Genomic DNA, 5,000 nt, shown 5'->3' with positions numbered 1-5,000 from the left:
GCAGCAGCAGCAGCAGCAGCAGCAGCAGCAGCAGCAGCAGCAGCTGCAGCAGCAGCAGCTGCAGCAGAATAAGAGAAGTAAAATAAAAAACTTTCACACCTGCGGCCATACCACCCTGAAAGCGCCTGATCTCGGAAGCTAAGCAGGGTTGGGCCTGGTTAGTACCTGGATGGGAGACCGCCTGGGAATACCAGGTGTTGTAGGCTTTTAATTTTTTCTCACAGTCCGGGGAGAGCTTTTTGCCATGTGTTTCTTGCTCATCATCAAAGCTTTAAACCCTTATTTGAACCCTTCTTTTTGTCTGACGACAAGCAGCAGCAGCAGCAGCAGCAGCAGCAGCAGCAGCAGCAGCAGCAGCAGCAGCAGCAGCAGCAGCAGCAGCAGCAGCAGCAGCAGCAGCAGCAGCAGCAGCAGCAGCAGCAGCAGCAGCAGAATAAGAGAAGTAAAATAAAAAACTTTCACACCTGCGGCCATACCACCCTGAAAGCGCCCGATCTCAAAGGGCTTATAATTCTTTCTGTCTGACGACAAGCAGCAGCAGCAGCAGCAGCAGCAGCAGCAGCAGCAGCAGCAGCAGCAGCAGCAGCAGCAGCAGCAGCAGCAGCAGCAGCAGCAGCAGCAGCAGCAGCAGCAGCAGCAGCAGCAGCAGCAGCAGCAGCAGCAGCAGCAGAATAAGAGAAGTAAAATAAAAAACTTTCACACCTGCGGCCATACCACCCTGAAAGCGCCTGATCTCGGAAGCTAAGCAGGGTTGGGCCTGGTTAGTACCTGGATGGGAGACCGCCTGGGAATACCAGGTGTTGTAGGCTTTTTCTTTTCTCACAGTCCGGGGAGAGCTTTTTGCCATGTGTTTCTTGCTCATCATCAAAGCTTTAAACCCTTATTTGAACCTTCTCACCTTCTCTGTCCTGTCCCAGGGCTTATAATTCTTTCTGTCTGACGACAAGCAGCAGCAGCAGCAGCAGCAGCAGCAGCAGCAGCAGCAGCAGCAGCAGCAGCAGCAGCAGCAGCAGCAGCAGCAGCAGCAGCAGCAGAATAAGAGAAGTAAAATAAAAAACTTTCACACCTGCGGCCATACCACCCTGAAAGCGCCCGATCTCGTCTGATCTCGGAAGCTAAGCAGGGTTGGGCCTGGTTAGTACCTGGATGGGAGACCGCCTGGGAATACCAGGTGTTGTAGGCTTTTTCTTTTCTCACAGTCCGGGGAGAGCTTTTTGCCATGTGTTTCTTGCTCATCATCAAAGCTTTAAACCCTTATTTGAACCTTCTCACCTTCTCTGTCCTGTCCCAGGGCTTATAATTCTTTCTGTCTGACGACAAGCAGCAGCAGCAGCAGAAGCAGCAGCAGCAGCAGCAGCAGCAGCAGCAGCAGCAGCAGCAGCAGCAGCAGCAGAATAAGAGAAGTAAAATAAAAAACTTTCACACCTGCGGCCATACCACCCTGAAAGCGCCCGATCTCGTCTGATCTCGGAAGCTAAGCAGGGTTGGGCCTGGTTAGTACCTGGATGGGAGACCGCCTGGGAATACCAGGTGTTGTAGGCTTTTAATTTTTTCTCACAGTCCGGGGAGAGCTTTTTGCCATGTGTTTCTTGCTCATCATCAAAGCTTTAAACCCTTATTTGAACCTTCTCACCTTCTCTGTCCTGTCCCAGGGCTTATAATTCTTTTTGTCTGACGACAAGCAGCAGCAGCAGCAGCAGCAGCAGCAGCAGCAGCAGCAGCAGCAGCAGCAGCAGCAGCAGCAGCAGCAGCAGCAGCAGCAGCAGCAGCAGCAGCAGCAACAGAATAAGAAAAGTAAAACAAAGAGCTTTCACACCTGCGGCCATACCACCCTGAAAGCGCCTGAACTCGGAAGCTAAGCAGGGTTGGGCCTGGTTAGTACCTGGATGGGAGACCGCCTGGGAATACCAGGTGTTGTAGGCTTTTTCTTTTCTCACAGTCCGGGGAGAGCTTTTTGCCATGTGTTTCTTGCTCATCATCAAAGCTTTAAACCCTTATTTGAACCTTCTCACCTTCTCTGTCCTGTCCCAGGGCTTATAATTCTTTCTGTCTGACGACAAGCAGCAGCAGCAGCAGCAGCAGCAGCAGCAGCAGCAGCAGCAGCAGCAGCAGCAACAGCAACAGAATAAGAGAAGTAAAATAAAAAACTTTCACACCTGCGGCCATACCACCCTGAAAGCGCCCGATCTCGTCTGATCTCGGAAGCTAAGCAGGGTTGGGCCTGGTTAGTACCTGGATGGGAGACCGCCTGGGAATACCAGGTGTTGTAGGCTTTTTCTTTTCTCACAGTCCGGGGAGAGCTTTTTGCCATGTGTTTCTTGCTCATCATCAAAGCTTTAAACCCTTATTTGAACCTTTTCACCTTCTCTGTCCTGTCCCAGGGCTTATAATTCTTTTTGTCTGACGACAAGCAGCAGCAGCAGCAGCAGCAGCAGCAGCAGCAGCAGCAGCAGCAGCAACAGAATAAGAGAAGTAAAATAAAAAACTTTCACACCTGCGGCCATACCACCCTGAAAGCGCCCGATCTCGTCTGATCTCGGAAGCTAAGCAGGGTTGGGCCTGGTTAGTACCTGGATGGGAGACTGCCTGGGAATACCAGGTGTTGTAGGCTTTTAATTTTTTCTCACAGTCCGGGGAGAGCTTTTTGCCATGTGTTTCTTGCTCATCATCAAAGCTTTAAACCCTTGTTTGAACCTTCTCACCTTCTCTGTCCTGTCCCAGGGCTTATAATTCTTTCTGTCTGACGACAAGCAGCAGCAGCAGCAGCAGCAGCAGCAGCAGCAGCAGCAGCAGCAGCAGCAGCAGCAGCAGCAGCAGCAGCAGCAGCAGCAGCAGCAGCAGCAGCAGCAGCAACAGAATAAAAGAAGTAAAATAAAGAGCTTTCACACCTGCGGCCATACCACCCTGAAAGCGCCTGATCTCGGAAGCTAAGCAGGGTTGGGCCTGCTTAGTACCTGGATGGGAGACCGCCTGGGAATACCAGGTGTTGTAGGCTTTTTCTTTTCTCACAGTCCGGGGAGAGCTTTTTGCCATGTGTTTCTTGCTCATCATCAAAGCTTTAAACCCTTATTTGAACCTTCTCACCTTCTCTGTCCTGTCCCAGGGCTTATAATTCTTTTTGTCTGACGACAAGCAGCAGCAGCAGCAGCAGCAGCAGCAGCAGCAGCAGCAGCAGCAACAGAATAAGAGAAGTAAAATAAAAAACTTTCACACCTGCGGCCATACCACCCTGAAAGCGCCCGATCTCGTCTGATCTCGGAAGCTAAGCAGGGTTGGGCCTGGTTAGTACCTGGATGGGCGACCGCCTGGGAATACCAGGTGTTGTAGGCTTTTAATTTTTTCTCACAGTCCGGGGAGAGCTTTTTGCCATGTGTTTCTTGCTCATCATCAAAGCTTTAAACCCTTATTTGAACCTTCTCACCTTCTCTGTCCTGTCCCAGGGCTTATAATTCTTTTTGTCTGACGACAAGCAGCAGCAGCAGCAGCAGCAGCAGCAGCAGCAGCAGCAGCAGCAGCAGCAGCAACAGAATAAGAGAAGTAAAATAAAAAACTTTCACACCTGCGGCCATACCACCCTGAAAGCGCCCGATCTCGTCTGATCTCGGAAGCTAAGCAGGGTTGGGCCTGGTTAGTACTTGGATGGCAGACCGCCTGGGAATACCAGGTGTTGTAGGCTTTTAATTTTTTCTCACAGTCCGGGGAGAGCTTTTTGCCATGTGTTTCTTGCTCATCATCAAAGCTTTAAACCCTTATTTGAACCTTCTCACCTTCTCTGTCCTGTCCCAGGGCTTATAATTCTTTCTGTCTGACGACAAGCAGCAGCAGCAGCAGCAGCAGCAGCAGCAGCAGCAACAGAATAAGAAAAGTAAAATAAAGAGCTTTCACACCTGCAGCCATGCCACCCTGAAAGCACCCGATCTCGTCTGATCTCGGAAGCTAAGCAGGGTTGGGCCTGGTTAGTACCTGGATGGGAGACCGCCTGGGAATACCAGGTGTTGTAAGCTTTTTCTTTTCTCACAGTCCGGGGAGAGCTTTTTGCCATGTGTTTCTTGCTCATCATCAAAGCTTTAAACCCTTATTTGAACCTTCTCACCTTCTCTGTCCTGTCCCAGGGCTTATAATTCTTTCTGTCTGACGACAAGCAGCAGCAGCAGCAGCAGCAGCAGCAGCAGCAGCAGCAGCAGCAGCAGCAGCAGCAGCAGCAGCAACAGAATAAGAGAAGTAAAATAAAAAACTTTCACACCTGCGGCCATACCACCCTGAAAGCGCCTGATCTCGTCTGATCTCGGAAACTAAGCAGGGTTGGGCCTGGTTAGTTCCTGGATGGGAGACCGCCTGGGAATACCAGGTGTTGTAGTCTTTTTCTTTTCTCACAGTCCGGGGAGAGCTTTTTGCCATGTGTTTCTTGCTCATCATCAAAGCTTTAAACCCTTATTTGAACCTTCTCACCTTCTCTGTGCAGTCCCAGGGCTTATAATTCTTTCTGTCTGACGACAAGCAGAAGCAGCAGCAGCAGCAGCAGCAGCAGCAGCAGAATAAGAGAAGTAAAATAAAAAACTTTCACACCTGCGGCCATACCACCCTGAAAGCGCCCGATCTCGTCTGATCTCGGAAGCTAAGCAGGGTTGGGCCTGGTTAGTACCTGGATGGGAGACCGCCTGGGAATACCAGGTGTTGTAGGCTTTTAATTTTTTCTCACAGTCCGGGGAGAGCTTTTTGCCATGTGTTTCTTGCTCATCATCAAAGCTTTAAACCCTTATTTGAACCTTCTCACCTTCTCTGTCCTGTCCCAGGGCTTATAATTCTTTTTGTCTGACGACAAGCAGCAGCAGCAGCAGCAGCAGCAGCAGCAGCAGCAGCAGCAGCAGCAGCAGCAGCAGCAGCAGCAACAGAATAAGAGAAGTAAAATAAAAAACTTTCACACCTGCGGCCATACCACCCTGAAAGCGCCCGATCTCGTCTGATCTCGGAAGCTAAGCAGGGTTGGGCCTGGTTAGTAC

The 5,000-nt window shown here is 50.6% G+C and overlaps 10 non-coding genes and 4 pseudogenes across 10 annotated transcripts in view; all 14 read left to right on the top strand.

The window, feature by feature from the left end:
* The first annotated feature begins 97 nt into the window (after positions 1 to 97).
* LOC128479918 (uncharacterized) lies at positions 98 to 206 on the top strand (annotated as a pseudogene).
* A 494-nt stretch (positions 207 to 700) lies between these two features.
* On the top strand, positions 701 to 809 carry LOC128479917 (uncharacterized; annotated as a pseudogene).
* Positions 810 to 1,064: 255 nt separating this feature from the next.
* LOC128476108 (5S ribosomal RNA) lies at positions 1,065 to 1,183 on the top strand. The gene has a single exon (XR_008347131.1). It is a non-coding gene; the product is annotated as a 5S ribosomal RNA (ribosomal RNA).
* A 240-nt stretch (positions 1,184 to 1,423) lies between these two features.
* LOC128476107 (5S ribosomal RNA) lies at positions 1,424 to 1,542 on the top strand. Its single transcript, XR_008347130.1, has one exon. It is a non-coding gene; the product is annotated as a 5S ribosomal RNA (ribosomal RNA).
* A 272-nt stretch (positions 1,543 to 1,814) lies between these two features.
* Positions 1,815 to 1,923, top strand: LOC128479652 (uncharacterized; annotated as a pseudogene).
* Positions 1,924 to 2,154: 231 nt separating this feature from the next.
* LOC128476106 (5S ribosomal RNA) lies at positions 2,155 to 2,273 on the top strand. The gene has a single exon (XR_008347129.1). It is a non-coding gene; the product is annotated as a 5S ribosomal RNA (ribosomal RNA).
* Positions 2,274 to 2,492: 219 nt separating this feature from the next.
* LOC128477429 (5S ribosomal RNA) lies at positions 2,493 to 2,611 on the top strand. Its single transcript, XR_008348401.1, has one exon. It is a non-coding gene; the product is annotated as a 5S ribosomal RNA (ribosomal RNA).
* A 275-nt stretch (positions 2,612 to 2,886) lies between these two features.
* LOC128480443 (uncharacterized) lies at positions 2,887 to 2,995 on the top strand (annotated as a pseudogene).
* Positions 2,996 to 3,211: 216 nt separating this feature from the next.
* Positions 3,212 to 3,330, top strand: LOC128476686 (5S ribosomal RNA). Its single transcript, XR_008347688.1, has one exon. It is a non-coding gene; the product is annotated as a 5S ribosomal RNA (ribosomal RNA).
* Positions 3,331 to 3,557: 227 nt separating this feature from the next.
* LOC128477493 (5S ribosomal RNA) lies at positions 3,558 to 3,676 on the top strand. The gene has a single exon (XR_008348463.1). It is a non-coding gene; the product is annotated as a 5S ribosomal RNA (ribosomal RNA).
* Positions 3,677 to 3,885: 209 nt separating this feature from the next.
* Positions 3,886 to 4,004, top strand: LOC128478113 (5S ribosomal RNA). Its single transcript, XR_008349050.1, has one exon. It is a non-coding gene; the product is annotated as a 5S ribosomal RNA (ribosomal RNA).
* A 237-nt stretch (positions 4,005 to 4,241) lies between these two features.
* Positions 4,242 to 4,360, top strand: LOC128479509 (5S ribosomal RNA). Its single transcript, XR_008350381.1, has one exon. It is a non-coding gene; the product is annotated as a 5S ribosomal RNA (ribosomal RNA).
* A 204-nt stretch (positions 4,361 to 4,564) lies between these two features.
* LOC128476105 (5S ribosomal RNA) lies at positions 4,565 to 4,683 on the top strand. The gene has a single exon (XR_008347128.1). It is a non-coding gene; the product is annotated as a 5S ribosomal RNA (ribosomal RNA).
* Positions 4,684 to 4,922: 239 nt separating this feature from the next.
* Positions 4,923 to 5,000, top strand: part of LOC128476104 (5S ribosomal RNA) — a 119-nt gene continuing 41 nt past the window's right edge. The window contains exon 1 of the ribosomal RNA XR_008347127.1: positions 4,923 to 5,000. This exon is cut by the window's right edge and continues 41 nt beyond it. This is a non-coding gene — a ribosomal RNA (5S ribosomal RNA).

This window comes from Spea bombifrons, chromosome 2 (assembly GCF_027358695.1).
Source record: "Spea bombifrons isolate aSpeBom1 chromosome 2, aSpeBom1.2.pri, whole genome shotgun sequence".
Taxonomy (NCBI): Eukaryota; Metazoa; Chordata; class Amphibia; order Anura; family Pelobatidae; genus Spea; species Spea bombifrons.
This window is presented reverse-complemented; position numbering and strand designations above follow the sequence as displayed.